Raw genomic sequence first — 18,128 nt, 5'->3', positions numbered from 1 at the left:
TGGTTAAAGGTTTCCTAAAGACATACCCCTTATTGTCCCCTGCCTCTCAGCTTTTTGGCAGTATATGCACACCTATGCCAACAAAGTCTGTTTTTCACCGAAAAGAGTTTTTAAAATGTAAGACTTCCAGAAATGAATGAAGACCATGGTCTCATCCACACTTACCTTTGCTCCACACTTTCTAGGGCCAGGACTGGGCTTTCCGGGTCTGTGTCTGAGCAGTGGGTTTTTTTGGGGGGTGGTCCAGTGCTTTCCCTGTTGCCTTTCCTTGGACAGTGTTCTCGAAGCTACAAACATGAGTCTGACCAAACTGCGGGAGGCAATGGAAGACAGGAGTGCCTGGCGTGCTCTGGTCCATGGGGTCACGAAGAGTCGGACACGACTAAACGACTAAACAACAACAACAACCAGTGCTTTCCTCGGGAAAACTTGCATTTTACCACTGAGGAAAATCTGATTGCCATCAGTGGTAAAACATGGGTTTTCCTGGGAAAGTGCTTGGACAAAAAAAGAAGGCCGCTAAAACATGGACCTGGAAAGCCCAGACCCATGCCTACAAATGTGGGAGAAAAGGAAGTGTGGGTGGGCCCTATTTCTCAGTATATTTGTTGCCACCTTTTAAACATACATATTTGTACTTTGATTTCAGAACTGTATGGAGCATCCCATATTCAGATTCTACACTGGCTTTATTGTACTGCATAATATTCGTTCAATCTTTTCCCCTACCCTCTGAGATCACCCACCCTGGAACGTTTTGGTAAAGGCGTGGGGGGAAATAAATACATAAATAGTAATGCTGAATTTGTTCATGGAGAATAATACAACAACCAAAAAAAAAATCAGCTCAGGGCCTAATTTTGCCAAGGCCATGATAGCAACTGATGACCAGTATGATCATCAGTATGCATTATCAACCCACTCCTGCCTTCATAAAATATACTCATGTGACATCTTCAATCAGGATTCATTACACTAATTATAAGGCAATAAATGTGAACTTGTTATATTTGCTGTGGGTGACTCAAACTATCATTCCTCAAGGCACCATTTTGCTATGAGATAAATTATTTTCCTCAGTATTTGACCCTGTAGTATTTTGACCCTCAGAAAACACACACTTTCCTTCACGCTCATTGTGAAGGGAAGTACAGTGGCAGAAGTGGTTACAGAAGTAGTTATTCTCTGAAGAGTGTGGGCCTCCCTTCTCTGGCACCGCAATACAGCACACATTTCCTTTGATTATTATTTTAAGCAGTGAATAAGAGCCCTACTCCTTTACAGCCCTTGGCCTCTCCAGGTAGGGCGAAGAGAGAGAGGCCCCTGGCTGAAACCCTGCAGTCACTGCCGATCAACATGGACAATACTGAGCAAGATGGACCAATGTTTGGCCTCGGTGTGCTGGGCAGCTTCCTACATTCTTAACATTACCCACCCACTTCTCTGCAGGCATTGTCAGCCCAAACACAACCGTAGCACAAAAAACTGGCCTTTTGGGTCATCAGGAAAGTCCCTAGCTGCAGCTTTTTTTCTTTCTTTTTTTTTACCTAAAGGGCACTTGGGAAATCCCTCATTTAAATTTCAAGCGTTTGGCAGGTTTCTCGTTCCATTATCCATTGTTCAGCACAGTCTCAATTTATCTGACATGGCATTCCAGGGAGGTTAAGTGGATGTCAGTTTTCTTTAAGGGCACAGTCAGGTATTTTAAAAGACAGGGAATTAATTGAGTCAGTGGAGAAAGCTACATGAGGTGATTTGATGGCCCCTTTCCAGAACAAATATAAATGATTCATTGACGTTACCTTCATATTTTTTGCTATTTTCAGAAGGAATCTAAGTTCTTGACGGCAGGTCTCTCTCTCTCTCTCTCTCTCTCTCTCTCTCTCTCTCTTATGTAACTCAGTATCTGCATACAAAGTAAAACAAGCCAAGCTAGTTTGCATACTCTGCTGCTCCTTTGGCCTCCCTGTAACAGGGCCAAGCGTGCACTGCTGACTCAGTACTGGTGCAGCAGCAGCACTTAAGCTACAATTTACATTTGGTTCCATTTCATGTGAACCTCTCTCTTTCTTTCTGGCACCCTGTGCTAATCTGTGTATTTCTCAAACTAGGCAGGCACTGCAGAAGGAGGACTGAAGAACTCTTGGCTTGCAGCAGATTCAAATCTGTCTGTGGGGAAAATAAAATATGTGTCCACCATTTTCTTCTAGAGCTGCAGCGCTGGAGAGATTTGAAATGTACCTTTCTTTCCTAATAGCAATTAACAATAATGCACTGAGCTGTGCCTGCAAGGAAATGCATTCTACACCCAACCTATCTCTCATCTCTGATGTCTGGCAAGGGAGCAGCTCATCACCTCAGGGAAAGCCTTCAAAATGTGGTTTGGTTGTATAAAGTAATTTAAACTAGTTACAACCCCCCCTTCCTTTTGAAGTGGTACAGTCCTGTACCATGTCCCTGAGTGCTGGAATGAGCTCCTGCTCATTTTGGATGGAGTACGCCATTTTTAAGAAGCTAGATAGCATGCAGAGTAGTCTCTAGATTTAGCAGCAAAACAGGTTGGGGTCTCTAATCTTGCCTCAACCTCAGCTCAGCAAGCTAACTGTCTAGATTTGAAATTAGGGGAAAGACTTGCTGCAGATAGAACATACTATATGAAGATCAGTTATTACTGTCTGGAGCTTTCCAGATGTTAAAGTTATATTACTTTGGCTACATAACACTCAAAGTTACTTCAGTTTTTCATAGGCATTCACTATATCACTTTTTGTGTGTTAAATAAAGCAGTAGCCTTGGGAAATAAGAATTGGCGCTGGGCACCAATGTGGCCTTTCCTTGCAATTCCTTCCCCGGGAAAAAAAACAGTGGAATGTAAACTTATTAATTCCAATATGTGCATCTTCTATTCAAACCTGTTGAGAATATAATGCCTTCCTTCCTTAAAAAAAAAAAATTAAACCTATTTGGCCACAAGCTAAATTCCCTTCTCCAGAGAGTTTACCATGTATATTTTGCCAGAGGAAAAGGTGGAATGGTCAATTTCAAGACAGAGGGTAGATGTACATTCTTCTTTCTGCAGTAAATCATAGCTACATTGGGCACACACCCGACAAAATCAAGCCTTAGTGAAGTCCCACAGATTTTAAATACAGACACCTAAAGCAATGGTAGTCCCCACATTCCCCTTGCCTTTTGCCCATTATACATGGTAAACTCTCTGGAGCAGGGAATCTGATTTTTTCCCTTTTTGATATTCTGTGCCATTTTGATAATGATTGTTATGTGCTGTCTTAATTATCTTAATGCATATGGATGATAGATAATCAAATTGTTTTTGGAATACTCCTTTTGGGGGTTCCACAGCCATCAATTTTGCACCCCCTGAAAGGGATCATGCGAAGACCTTCAGGTGACTCCCCCGCCAATCCTGGGAATTGTAGTTTGTTAAGGGCATTGGGTCTGTGAGAGATAAGCTACACTGCCTGGGATTCTTTGGCAGAAACCATGTGCTTTAAACATTTGGTGCAGATGTGACTGGATTTCTGGAAGCACATTTTCCCCATTACTTCACAGCTTGCAGAAGGATTCCGGGCACAATTCAAGATGGAAATTCAAAAGATTGGTCACAATAAATATTTTGTATTTATCTATCTGTCTGAAAAGATAGGGTGTCAATTTATTTTTCGTCTGCTTTCTCTTCATTTCTTTGCACTGCCTTCTCTTATAAATCAAACCTTAGAGATGTCACAAAAACTTAGCACTAGCAAAAAGATTTAAGGTCTATTACTACAACATGTTGCTGGCTCCCTCTTGTGGCCAAAGCACACTCTCAGCTTTTAACAAAAAACTTGTCCAGAAGTTCATGACCTCTTCCTGGCGGGAGGCGGGGAGAATTCTATGCCAGAAAAATCCCTCAGGGCAGGCTGTTCTCCAGCACCTTTTACTTTGTGATATATATGGTTCAGCCACTGAAACAATTGTCTGCAAGCACTCTATGAGGTTGTTGTTGTTGTTTAGTCGTTTAGTCGTGTCCGACTCTTCGTGACCCCATGGACCAGAGCACGCCAGGCACTTCTGTCTTCCACTGTCTCCCGCAGTTTGGTCAGACTCATGATTGTAGCTTCGAGAACACTGTCCAACCATCTCATCCTCTGTCATCCCCTTCTTCTTGTGCCCTCAATCTTTCCCAACATCAGGGTCTTTTCCAGGGAATCATCTCTTCTCATGAGGTGGCCAAAGTACTGGAGCCTCAGCTTCACGATCTGTCCTTCCAGTGAGCACTCAGGGCTGATTTCCTCCAGAATGGATACGTTTGATCTTCTTGCAGTCCATGGGACTCTCAAGAGTCTCCTCCAGCACCATAGTTCAAAAGCATCAATTCTACGGCGATCAGCCTTCTTTATGGTCCAGCTCTCACTTCCATACATCACTACTGGGAAAACCATAGCTTTAACAGTACGGACCTTTGTTGGCAAGGTGATGTCTCTGCTTTTTAAGATGGTCTCTAGGTTTGCCATCGCCTTTCTCCCAAGGAGCAGGCGTCTTTTAATTTCGTGACTGCTGTCGCCATCTGCAGTGATCATGGAGCCCAAGAAAGTAAAATCTCTCACTGCCTCTGTGAGGTAGTTTAGGCTAAAAGATAAATGGCATTTGAAAAGCCACTTGGAGACATTAACGGGAGAACAGAAGTTTCAAAGGGGAGTCTCCCATGTTCATCCTCACTATTCCCTGCTCCGCAGTGACTCTTAGAATAGCACTCACTGAAAAACACATGTCCAAACCAAAGATAGCCTTATGCTTGATTCATCCTAACAAGTCATGAATAAGAGATGTAACACATCCATTCACACTAATAGCATGAGGTCTCTAATGTGTGTATGAGTACTGACTGCTCATTCTTTACCCAAAGAAGAGAACTGCATTGATGTAAATGTTTTGGTTTCTATTTCTTACTGTCATGGTGGCCAAACACGTGAGGAGAACATTTATAGTATAGCCCCATGCCTGTCATCTCAGAACTAAGTCCTACTGAGTTCAATGGGTCTTACTCCCAGGTAAACAGACACAGGATTGAAACCTTAATTTCACATGTTTTATCCAATTTTCTTTCCCAGTACTAAAGTGGAAAGCATCAAGACTGCCCATTATCAGCGGACATCTCAAGGGTGCTTTAGCACAGATTTTATTAATTCCAAGGCCAATTTTACCCACATAAGCCTCATTCTAAGGTACCAAGCAAAGAGGAAGTAAGCTTCTAAAACCAGTGATACTTCCCTGCATTTTCCCTGTGGTGCTTATTTTTGCACAGCCCTCCATCAACAATGAGCCTTTCTTCAGACAGTGTATCCAATATTCCTCCAATGCCACTGCTGGAAAGTAAATTCCTTTCCCATTTTCTCACCCTTGCAGCTGGAACATTCTGACATTTTGGAAACATAAAACTGCCCCAATCAGGAGCGTATTTGGGTTTACACACTTCTTCCCTGGCCCTTCCCTTTCAATTTTGGTGTGTCACACCTGCATCAAGGTGTCACTAGCCTAGGTTTGCAAAGCTGCTTGCACCCATGCCTGCAAACAGGTTTGGTGCCAACTACGTTTAACAAAAATGCTGGTACACTTCAAACAGAACTGTAATTAGCTGCAAAACCAAAAAGGGGAGGATGCTATCCTGAGAGGAGAGTGGAGGAAAACCTCAAGCTTTGCACTGTAGGGTGTTCCTGATTACCTAACCATGGTTTGGAGATCAGGCAACAGTATTTACATCTGCACCATGCCTAACCTGCCTCTTCACTTGGAATCTGGTGCAATGGCATCAGGCTTTCCCAGGAAAACTGTCCTATAAACCAAATTGTGATCAATAGGTAAGCTTCAAATATACATATAGAGAGAGAGCATAATACAGTGAGTAAAAAGAAAATAAATAAATGGTAGAACAGCAGAGAGAATGGTGAAATGCATAATCTCTTAGACATGGATGCAGAAAAGGTGGATATAGTAAATCCCTGCTCAGTTACAAAGCTCTGGCAAGTATTCTCTCTCACTGGATCACTCCATGTGATTACTCCATGTACACCACAAAGGGCTTCTTGGAACAAGGATAGGATTCCAGTTTAATAAATATTAATATACAAACTCATGGTCATTTCTAGGACAATCTCCAGAGTTACTGATACATACCTACAGGCCGCCTGCCACAACTGACTTAGCAGAGACCAATGGCAGTGCAACAGACATGAACGCCAGGAGCTGAAATAGTATTAACTTGTAATCAGATCTGCAGGAATGCCACCCATCCTATCCCACACGTCAGGGGAAACTTCTAAGGCGGACCTTGTGCATTCTGTATTTCATACTACACTGAGCCACAGTCCCGTCATTCCCATATGGCTCGGACTTGTAATTGTTCAAATATAGAACAGTGGCAGCTCTGTAAGTGACCGCCCGTGGAAGCACAATGTCCAAAATCATTGCTCATGCCAAAGCATTCAACATTTCTGAACATAATACAGAAAGCCTGATGCTGTTGAGCAACCAGAGTCTCAAAGTAAAGGTGACTATTTTACTTCATTTTTTAAAAAGAAATATATGTAAACATTGTACTAGATGCAGAGATTAGAAACTAGCCTAGCTAGACAGTGCTGTCTCTTTATCTTAGGGCTGCTTCTCACATTATTGTTTAATGTCAAGTTTTTAAAGCTCCCCTTTCTCTTGAAAGGATATGCAAGGTGTCCTGAAAGAATTAGCTGTGGTATCTGCAAGTGGACTACTGACCTCCAGTTCTGTTCAGTTCATGCATCCCATGGGAAGGCAGTCACCTTTGTCATTCTAAGTCATAGATATATATTTATATTTGCCTCAAATATACTACACACATACACATACACATACAAATACAAGAGTGACTCACTGGAGTCAGCTCCTGCTTTTTAAATTGTAACACAAGAAAGCTGCAGTCAGTAGCCTGAGTTAAAGGGCTCATCCACACTGCCATTTAATGTGGATGGCAAGCTTCCCGTACCACCATTAACTCTTAAATTTCCATATGACATTCTCTTCCAAATCATTGCCTTCCCACACTTTCCCCTTCCTCAGTCCAGATTTTCTCATACCAGGGATACCTCCAAAAGGAGGGGTATGAGGAAATATGGATTGAGGCAGAAGGAAGTGTGAGGAGGCAGTGATTTGGAGGAAACCTGCTTATGAACAACAGATAATTGAGATAGAGGTAATTTACCGTTCACATTAACTCAATGCCGTGCTTTTTTTCTAAAAAAAATGTTTAGGAGTACTCTCATTTTGACTCAAGAAAATCACCATTTTATAGTTTAAATCGGGGAAAATAAATACAGTAAATGGACAAAAGTACAAAGATTCACAAAATGTTTAGGGGTATGCGTACCACAGCATACCCCCCAGAAAAAAGGCACTGACTCAATGTATGGCTGAGCCCAAAGTTTAATCTTGATATTGCAGAGAAACACAACAGCAAAAGGGAATGGGGTATATAAAGCAGAAAATGATGAGTTTCTCTCGGGGCAAGGCATGAGGCAAGGTAAGGGGACCACCTCAGGTGGCATGATCCACTAGGAGCAGCAGATCCCAATGTTTCTTCCCCATTGTTCCTGATGTAGATAAACCCTCTTCCCTGGTGGGGAGGGGGCATGATTTGCAGATCTGCCTCAGGTGTATTGGGCTGGCCCTGGTTTCTCTCTTATAACCTTTGCAAAACAATGCAAAGAGAATGGGGAAATAGCCACTGAGAAGTAGCTGCATGTCTTTCTAAACCAAAGTGTTAATCAATGGTCCTATAGCTTTCTAGGCTTCCAAGCAGAGGGTGTGCATGAGGAATATGACCATGCATTTTAATCAAGAATATTACCATCCATGCTTTGATCTTGAAGTATAAGCGTCGCTTGAAGGAGCACCCTGAAAGCCTTTTGTGTAAGCATGCTATTGTGGTTCATTTGCTTGTATGGTAAATGCCTATTCTACTCTTCATCTCACAGAGGCCTGCTCCTTTATGAATTCACATGTACCACCAAACTACACACTAGAAAGGAGGAACTAGGCATTAAAAGTACAGCTATTGTTTTAAAGCCTTTCCCAGTTCCAGGTTATGGGCTGAACAAAATGCATCTCATAAGTCCTTATTTAGACACAGCATTGCTATACAAAGCCAAGTTTACAGCTCTATAGCCATGCTTACGCAAAGGTCAGTCAATTACTGTAATTTCAATGATTATTTCAGGTAAATGGGCTTAAGACTGCAACAGGGCTTGAGTCAACTCAAAGGGATTCTATCTTGCTTCCGGACTGCCTGTTTGATGAGCATTTGGACTGAGTTGTTTGTGGAGAGATTACACGACTGTCATCTATTTAATGAGCATTCATCCTATTTGTTTGTGGGGTGGTGAAGCAACCTTCTGCCAAGCGTTATCCCACACATTCCAGTGCATTTTCTCATCACTTTCCTTATTGCAGGAAGTCTGATCTTTTAGGGAAGCAGGTTTGTTTTGCAAGAGCTCAGAATCAGCTTCCACTGTGCAGGCTGACTTTGGTGGGATGTGACTGAATAGAGCTTCCCTGGTGGGGGGAGCACCATTCTGTGGTTTGGCACAGGGGCCCTGCCTGTTACTCTTCAGCAATTGTTGAATTCCAGCTTCATTGGCTCGAGGCAAATGTCCAACGATCAAGGATTATGGAATTGTAGTCCAACATTGGGAGCGTTATAGGTTCCCTAGGTACAGGGGTGTACCTAGGAGTTGGCTAGGTTGGCCTCTGCCAAGGGCACAGGCCAGTGGCAGGGATGACAAAATCATGCCTCTCCACTCTGGCTTGGAGTAGCTATGAGCCCACCAACTGGGCAAGGTGCACACACTCCTCTGGTGCCTCGGTGGAGGAATCCTGTCACTGGCATGGGGTGTCACAAGTAACAGGGGGCACCAATACACCTCCTTGCCAAGTGCACAAGGGAGCCTTGGTATTCCTCTGCTAATGTAAAGGCTGTATTTCTCATTGCAGTTTAAAGGTTACACCCATACCTGAAAGTATGTTCTGTTGCAGTGTGTGAAGAACAGTTTACACAGTTTATATACACTGCCTTCGCAGCAATGGCATCCTCCCTGTGGAACGCCCTCCCATCAGATGTCAAGGAGATAAAGAATTACACAACTTTTAGAAGACAACTGAAGGCAGTCCTGTATCGGGAAGTTTTTAATGTTTTACTATGTTGTTTATATGTGCTGTAAGGCACCCAGAGTGGCTGGGGAAGCCCAACCAGATGGGTGGGGTATAAATAATAAAATTATTAGTGATCTTGTTGTTATTAATTGTGACAAAAGTCATGCAAATGACAAAGCTCCAGAAAAGGAGGGGCATATGTGAGGCATGACTGAAAGGAGAAGTTTGCTGTTACCTGGGACACTGATTTGCTCTGCGTCACTACCCTTCATAAAAAATATGGCAAGTGAGCTACAACGTGCAACAACATGTCCTTTTGAAATGCTGACTACCCTCTGCATTCCACCTGAGATATGTGACATCTTAATTTTATAGCTGATGCTAGCAGATAAAGCATGATATTCCAAGTTGATAAGCTGTTGGGCAGTGTTCAGCTTCAAGGTGGGATGTGCACCCCTTTCCACTCCACTTGTTTCATCCACTGGGAACTTTGAGAGAAAATGCTGAGTAACGTCAATATGATTCAGAGTGGAAGTGCACGGAAACATTAGTTCTTAATTGGCCATCTTTCACATTAAAGTAACGGCAGCATTCTGTTTTCACTACAGACTGTTTACATGATTTACGCTACTTACTTCAAAAAATGCTGGTTCTAAAACTTAATTTATTGTTTGTTTGTAGGGGAGGGGTGAAAGGAAGGAGTCAACATATGTCCATGCTCAGAGGTTTACTAAACCCATTGGATTGGTTGTCTTTAAATGGCTTGCATTAAATATGCTTGGCAGGGTCCCATTTAAGCTGCTATAGAGACAGAACTCTGTACTCAAATAGCTTTACATCACACCTCACATTCCCTGTAAGACACCCCTTGTGATTCCCGTTGTGCTCTTTTCTATAAGATTTCCTGTGAGTGTATAGCACGGGAAGGGGGGCAAAGTACACATTGGAAGCTGCATCCATTTAAAGCCCCAACAGCAGCCACTTTTTGTAAAAAATAGCAGTTTGGGAAGTGGAACATTTGGGGTGGAGAAGTGCCAGTAGCGGAAAGTGCTTAATTCTTTCCTTCAAAATGTGTAAACATGCAAGGGTAAACATGCATCAGGAACCATGGTGGAGGAAGCAATTTTGAGTGAGAAAATGCTTGCAAGAGAAGAATTAAGCATCTCCTTCCTCGCCCCTTCTTTGCTCAGAATTGCTCCCTCCTAAAGATCCTATAATAAAAATAAAAGAGGCCATTGTTACTCACAGTTGTGTGATTTGATCCAGTAATGCCCCCAAAGCTCTAGTATAGGGGTGAGAACCTTTCTCAGCCTGAGAGCCACATTCTTACATAAGCAACATTCCAGGGGCCACATGCGAGTAGTGGGTGTAGCAAAAGTAACCAGACAGACACCACTGTCCATCTAGGCAAACAAACTTAACTATAATTACAGTTCAACGAGACATTCCAGCAAGGTAAAATATTGCAGAAGGGCAGAGAACAGGGGCATTGAGGGGTGTGGCCTGGGCCATTCTGAGGGCCTATGGATGGAGACCTACGGAGAGCTGCATTTGTCCCGAGCCTGAGGTTTCCCACCCATGCCATATGCTTATCAAGTTTCTACATTTCTACCTTTCATCAGAGCTGACTCAACAAAGCTGATGCCTCCTGCATTATTACTCATGGAGGGTGTGACCCCTAATTCCATAACCCCAACTCTGCATAGCTGGTGACCTACTTATGGAATTGATCTCATAATCCCTGGCTTCCTGACCTTCTATTGACAGCATTTCTTGCAATAATAATTGCTGAGGTCAGACAGTCTGATTCAAGTAGCATCTTTTCTGTTTTAAGAACAAGGCAGTGGCTCCTAGCAAGAGAAGTCCCCCTCCCAAGGAGCCCATTTGCCATCACCCACCAGAACAGAAGAGAACAGGTAAGATTTGCTACAGTTGTAGAGTCTTCAATACTTGCTGACTTTCTACCTCTTGGCTTCTGCTTTCTAATCTCATGAGACTTATGGCTAGTTGGTTCCCAAATTACTTTTCCTCACTTGCTCAGAAAGGGAATGCTGGGACCTGAAAAGAAACAGGTCAGGCGGTTCAGTGATAGCAGCTTCTGCAAAATCAGTTAAGTTGGAAGGACACATTTTTTCTTGTTCATCCTGACAATCCTGTTTAGACAAACACAAACCCTTTCCCTTTTTACTGTTTTGCTCTGTGTTGTACAGTGTCTGGCTAGCCCACACCTCTTTATTAACTGACAGTCTGGTGAATATGAGTGCCAGGTGGGGAGAAAGGAAATTGGAAGAACTTTTGGCAGAAGTGGATTTAAAAATACACACAATATTATTTGGACAAGCTGACAGGTACTTTGAACTTTCTGTACTTTCTGTAGTTTGTCACTTTGGGCAAATGTCCAGGTCAGGAATTCAGACATTAAGCAAGAAAGTCACTCAAGAGATCTGTGACAGGTTTATATATATTGTTTTATTTATCAAAATTTATATACCACTTGATTGTTTTAAAACCTCTAAGTAGTTTACAATAAATATTTAAAATATCAATAAAAATTGTTTAAAATAATTAAAAATAACTGAAATTAACAGTAAGAACATTTAAAACACATTGACATGTACATGTCTGGATAAACTTTCCTAAACAAAAATGTTTTAAGCAGCCACCAAAGAAATTAGTCCCCGTGAACAATGCTGGATCAGCACTGGTAGATCTGACCTTACATCTAAATTCTCATTTCTCTTACATCCCTTCCTGCAATTTCACCGCTTTGTCATAAAGAAGCACAGGGGAAAAGTGTCTGTTGCCAGCTTTGTCATAAGGAATGGCTTTAATTGTAGGGTGGAGAAGCTTAAGGTACCTTCCCAGGCTTGTGTAATTGGAACAGCTGTATCAGCAGCTGTGTGGCATATACAAAGACAGATGTGTACCTTCCCATTTTAGTTTCATTCGATATCTTGTCTTGGACAACTTAGTTGTGATTAATGTCATAAGAGATGAATGCTTAAAGTTTCCCACCCCAAATGTTATTGTTTTATTTTGATGGTTTTGATGTAAATCACTCCCAAGATTTTTAACATATTCCGTGGTACAATTTCATAGGCAGAAAGCATATAATCAAACTGCAGCAGCCTTATTCTCCTATTTTATTTTATTTTATTTTTTAAAAAACTACTTTGTGTGTAGGTGGTTTATAGAGCAGCATAGGAGAAAATGGTTGGGGTGTTTATGGCTTTATCCAGTTCTCTACTCTAAATGCCCCAAACTACTTTCCACCCTTTGTTTGCTCTCATAAATGTGCTTTTAAAATCCAACAGGGGTAAAAGCAGCAGACAGGGTTGGAATAGAGAAGCAGTAGTACCTCCTCCTACTTCTTGGCTCAAAATCCACCCCTTTAGAAGTGCTTTTACCTGGGAAAATAAAAGGACCATGGGATCCTGTGACCATGGGTCACAAGTGTGCATGCAGCTCCCAAGCTGTCTGTTGTTTCACCACTTGTCCTTTATTTCAGCCCTTTTATTTTGCACTTAATTTGTACCATCATATGTCGGCAGCCATGCATCTTAATCATTTTTCCAATTCCAGCACAAGCTATGTACCCAACCACACATGACATGTGCTAATTTTAAAAAATTATGACAGGCAAACTAGCCTAGTTTAATATTTCAGTGGGCTCCATTCAGTTTCCTCTCGGTAGTTTTTGTTTGTGTACGGATGTACAGGATTCAACATGTTTTCTTTTCTTTTCCTATGGAGCGAACCAGCTTTTCCTGCCTTCTCAACACATGTATTTATCATCTTATTGAATGCTGATCTTAGTCATCTATCTTCTGTCACCAAATCATCGGGCAGGCCCTTTAACTTGTTTATTTTGTAAAGTGTAGCATGAAGTATATTCATTAAACATTGGTCTGTGGCTTTAAAAAGAGGGGGGGGGAATACATTTTAAAGGGTTGCAAAACAACTCCAAAATTGGAGGGAGAGAATGGCTGGTTCTTGTGGCATCACAAACCTAATAAGTCTTGTGCACAGCTGACTTCTGCTGCAAACTGGCAGGACTGGTATTCCCTGAGTTCAGCCATGGGCTGGGGAACGTGAATGAACCAAATATGTTTCTTAAGTGGCTCCACTGCTAAAACAATGCATATTAGCATTAATCCTTTGCCTTATTTATTTAATATCAAAGTATTTAGGAACATAGGAAGCTGTCTTATACTAAGTCAACACTAGCTGGCAGGCCTCTCTGTTGTTTCCGGGTTTCAGGCAGGGCTCTCTCCCAGTCCTATCTGGATATGACAAGGACTGATCCTGGGACCTTCTACATACAAAGCAGATACTCTATCACTGAGCTACAGCCCTTCTGTATTATACCTTTCCTTTTTGACTGGGGGGGGGGAATCAATATCACTAATACAAGGGGCCTTGCTGCTTCTCTCTCTTGGTGTTGCCTTCAAAGTGGCTAGTCCCTGACAGAGTAAATAAACTTTTAGAGCATGCGCCCTTAAGAAACAGTGGACATGCAAACACTTCACACTGACTGAATGTGCCAATGCCATCTAGCATTATTTTTCTCCCTATAGTCATGCAAAATGTCTGAGAAACCTGAGAAACCACAACACATTGGACCTTCTCAGAGAACGCTATACTGACCATAAAGGGCAAAGTATGACTATTTTCCAAAGCACTAGATCCAGAAGCATAAAAACATTTCAACTGCAACTTGTCCCTCTCAGTTGCTTTCCCCCTCTCATTGGGGGGGGGAGTAGGGAATACAGGAAGGGAATTCTATCAGAAAAATGGAGGAAAGATACACACAACCCTTTCCCCACTGCTTCTCTGCTACATATCACCCCCTCCTAAAGTTGTCTGTTACACGCACTTATGTGCAATGCGTAGTTAAGCCTCCAAAAATAAATATAAACTTGGGTTTGTTAATGGTTTGTTGACAGTTTCTCATACAGCAAACAATGCATCTAACAGCAATACTCCAGCAAACTTCCTGCTCCTCCTCACCCATCAAAACATAACCCACCCTTCTTCCTTAAAGAAACAAAAATAGAAATGGAAAATTAAAAATACTATTAATAATAGCAACAATAGCAACAGAAATATTTCTCTGTGTCCCATGCATACAATTATATATATCTAGAATTATATAAATTGAAGTGGCCATCCTTCTGCATTTTACCAGATGGGACCCTTTTATGAGCAACCAGCTGCAGGAGATCATACTACAATACTTGGTGCCACTCTAAATTTTCAGTGCCTCAAGATTATTCTTTTAGCTAAATAATTCCCTCTGCCAGTCCTCATTTATTTGATACATAGACAGCTATTGCATTTACACCAGTAATTTCTAAAGACGCAGTCAAAACTAAACTTACTGCATTCTAGTTTGAACCACTTTCCAAAAACTGACAACATCTGGGCTTTGCCAAAGCAAATGAATTAAATCTGCTTGCTCCAACTCACACCTCCAGCACCTATCATTGGTTTGAATACCCACAAGCTTAGACCATGTCAACATCCAGTTAACGTTCTGCAAAACAATTTGCTCTATTAACTTTAGGCAAAGATCCTAAGGAAAACTTTATATTATGTAAAGCTGACCTCCAACATGCTAGCTGAAATTTATTTTTGAGCTCCATATTTCATTTAAATCTATCTGATCTAAATTAGAGATTAACCTGTTGTGCATCACAGAATACAAACTTTTGCTGGATCTCTTAAAGACCACCACTGCATGTGCTTAAACTGCATATGTAACCCACTGCTGTATACTGCATTAAGAAGGCTACACATGTGCAGTGGGAGAGGCCACCATTATGGACTAGTGCATTACCTCAGAACAGTTTGATGCTTGTTGTTTGCTTTTTGTTAAGCTGTGAATTCTTGAAAACAGGTTCCTTGTTTGTTGATGTTCTTTATGTTATGAAGGACTGATAGTTTTAGCTTCTGAGTGCGAACCCCTCCAGCCAGCATTAAGATCAAGCTCAGAAAAAGGGTTTTGTGGTGACACAACCGGAAAGACAGAATTTTGGGAGGGCAGTGCTGAGTTCTATTAATTTCATACCATTTATGTAAATTGTATCATTTATGTAAAATCCTTATTAATGTATTACAGTATTGTTTGATGTTTGAGAGCTTTATGACCAGCTGTCACCCTGTTGCAGACAGTGACCCAGCAGAGGACCTGGTAGAGGCAGTGACTATAAGTGTCCTTCAGGAACCTCTGTACCTTAGCTGCATAGTAACAGGTTCTTTCAGAGGTCATTAATGCCCAGCTTCCTTTGCTTCTGATCTGTTTTGTTGACTCTGGATCCCATCTCCATACTTATTCATCAAGTATGTGGGGTAAAATACTTTCACATGATTGAACATGTCATAGTTGTAATATGGAACGACATGTATGCCCCAGATTGATTATAATGCCAAAAGCCCTAGACTCAAGTGGTCCTGCTTTGGCTCCAATCTGGTTGGCACAGAGGCAAAAAAGTTGCTGAGGTTGAAGAGAGGGTGGTCACCTGGAAGGGGGACTAAGGGACTGTACAGTACTGCTCTACTGTTCTTGTGAGAAGAGGCTGTCCATGAGGCATTGGGGTCCTGAGCAGGCATAAGACGTTACAGGTCAACTTAACACTTTGAATTGAGCCAGGCGAAAAATTGGCAGCTCGTTCAGTTGTGCCAGAATTTGAATTCTATGTTCAGACTGTCCTGTCCCGGTCAACAATCTGGCTACCAAATTCAGCTCCTGTTGCAGTTTCTAAACCATCTTTGAAGGCAGCTAAGGTATAACAAAGTGCATTAATCCAACCTAGAGGTTACCAGAGTATAGACTGGACTTCTCCACGACCCTTCCCTCTGCAGGGAGGTGGGACTGATTCAGATGGTATGCCCCCGCTACTTAATGGACCCAAATGGTTTCCAGAGAGTGGTAGGAGATATTTTACCCCATGTTGATGGCCTTTCAGCTGATTCCCTGGTTATCCGCTGGAATGCGGAGTTAACCAGGGCTATCGACTGTCTGGCTCCGAAGCGCCCCCTCCAATTGCATGGAGCCTGGACTGCCCTGTGGTTTTTCCTGGAGCTGAGGGCAATGAAACAATAGTTGAAATGGCTAGAGCGCCGGTAGTTAATTTTATTGTTATTTTTAGATTTTAAAAAATTTATTGACTTTTCCCAGTATGTATTTGAAAAGTGGTACATTTTAAAATACAAAAACAAGGTTTGAAATAAAAATTATGTAATTAAAGTTCTTCTAACCCAAACTATAGATAATATTCACTTAACTTTTTAATCCACTACTCACTTCTAGAGACCTCTACTTTTTAAAACTCCCAGCTATGCACCCTTTTCTGATTCTGCTACTAACCCTCTGCTTGTGATTTCTCATGCTCCTAAAATGAGACCAGGACTATTTTTAGTATATAAAAGTATGCAAAGCACTACAGCTCCTCAGCTAAGCTGATGGAGCTAAATTGTCTTTATATTTTTATTCAAATGTATGTGGAAATTTAGTAACATGAGGTTTAACTAATTTATTTATTGATAATCTATTTGAGTAAATCTTTCTTATACTGGTATCATTTCTGTCTGCCCAAATGTCATCCACATGACTCACTCCCTAAAACTGCATACTATCCTTATATAGAATTCAACAGATAAGTATAATTGCACTGAAGAGGGCTTTTTAAAAAAACAACCAAAAAAACAACAACCAAACCCCACAACACCATCCTTTACAAAATGCTTTAAATCTTTCTGCACTTTCAGAGAATCACTAGGGCAATAAGGGAACCCTAAAGTGCTGATTAGCTGCTGCTCCTGAGCCACATTTTTGCTTTTCTAAGAATTTGCTGAAACATAGCCCATGTGTTGTCATCCCCCAAACTTGTGTCCTTTCTACACTTATCTGCACAGCAAAGCCAGAATTATTGGCAACCCTATTCACATGCAAGGGGTTGTAAAATACATGTACTGTACTTCTGGTTGTGTGCAAGTTTTTGCTGTAGCCAATAGAATTGACAAGCCCTCGCCTCTATTTGAAACTGCTCTCCAGTTCAGCTGGTTGATTGGCTGCTGCAAAAATATCCCAAACTCTGCTGGCTGCTCTTAAGATTCTCCCTTATCCATCCATATGATAGTCTAGGATTGCAGCCTAAAAGTGTTACAAATGTTACTCACTTGTTCCACTCAGTCCACATGCCTTTCCAAAAAAAGGAAATAGGAGATGATAAGCTGCAGTGGCAAAGCTAAGAAGACATTGCCTAACTGCTGTTTCATGTATTATCTGGCAGAAGATCTTGGCTTTGTCAACAAGTTTTCACTGGACGTGGGAGTCTCAGCCAGTTGCAGTTTCTCACTGGTGAAATTAATTTCAGGATGCTGTTTGCGAACTGGCGTGAGCTGGCGACATTCGCACGTTACACTGTGGAACCCAATCCTTTGCCTTTTCTATATTTTGGTATTAAAAATTGTATACCGCCCTTCACCTACAGATCTAGGGCGGTTCACTAGGGCCCACTAAGCTTCCCTGCCGATAAAATGTGTGCAGGAGTGCAGCCTTCAGGCATCCTGAGGGAAAATTTAAAAGTAACGCGGAAAACTATGGATGCCGCTCCTGGTGTATTTTTGTACGCTGCGACATTTTTCAACAACCCCGTGGAGCGCCTGCCGCAGCCCTCAGAAGTGCGACGCCGCACTAAGACGGCAAGGCGCCGCCTTTACCAATTCAGGTGCGACAACAGGGCTGCCGGCGAACGAGCGAGCGCCTCCCGCGGAAAAGCCGAGAGGCCGAGAAAGGCAGCGAGCGGGAAAAGCGCCTCTTCTCGCGCTCTCCCCTCCCGCCCACTCCCTTTCTTCGTCCCTCCCCTCGGCTCACGCTAGGAGAATGAACGTAGGAGATTCCGGTAGGCGGACTCCTCCCCCCTTTCCACGGTGCTGATTGGCCC

At 42.1% G+C, this 18,128-nt stretch overlaps 1 long non-coding RNA gene across 1 annotated transcript; it reads left to right on the top strand.

The window, feature by feature from the left end:
- The first annotated feature begins 2,879 nt into the window (after window positions 1-2,879).
- On the top strand, window positions 2,880-11,516 carry LOC310757892. Its single transcript, XR_014545546.1, has 4 exons — window positions 2,880-3,999; window positions 4,623-5,861; window positions 11,015-11,096; window positions 11,391-11,516. It is a non-coding gene; the product is annotated as an uncharacterized lncRNA (long non-coding RNA).
- The last annotated feature ends 6,612 nt before the right edge of the window (window positions 11,517-18,128 follow it).

The sequence above is a fragment of the Podarcis filfolensis genome, assembly GCF_964270895.1.
Source record: "Podarcis filfolensis genome assembly, chromosome: 2".
In the NCBI taxonomy this organism is placed as follows: Eukaryota; Metazoa; Chordata; class Lepidosauria; order Squamata; family Lacertidae; genus Podarcis; species Podarcis filfolensis.
Note: the sequence above shows the minus strand (reverse complement) of the source record. Positions and strands in the feature narration are given on the sequence as shown.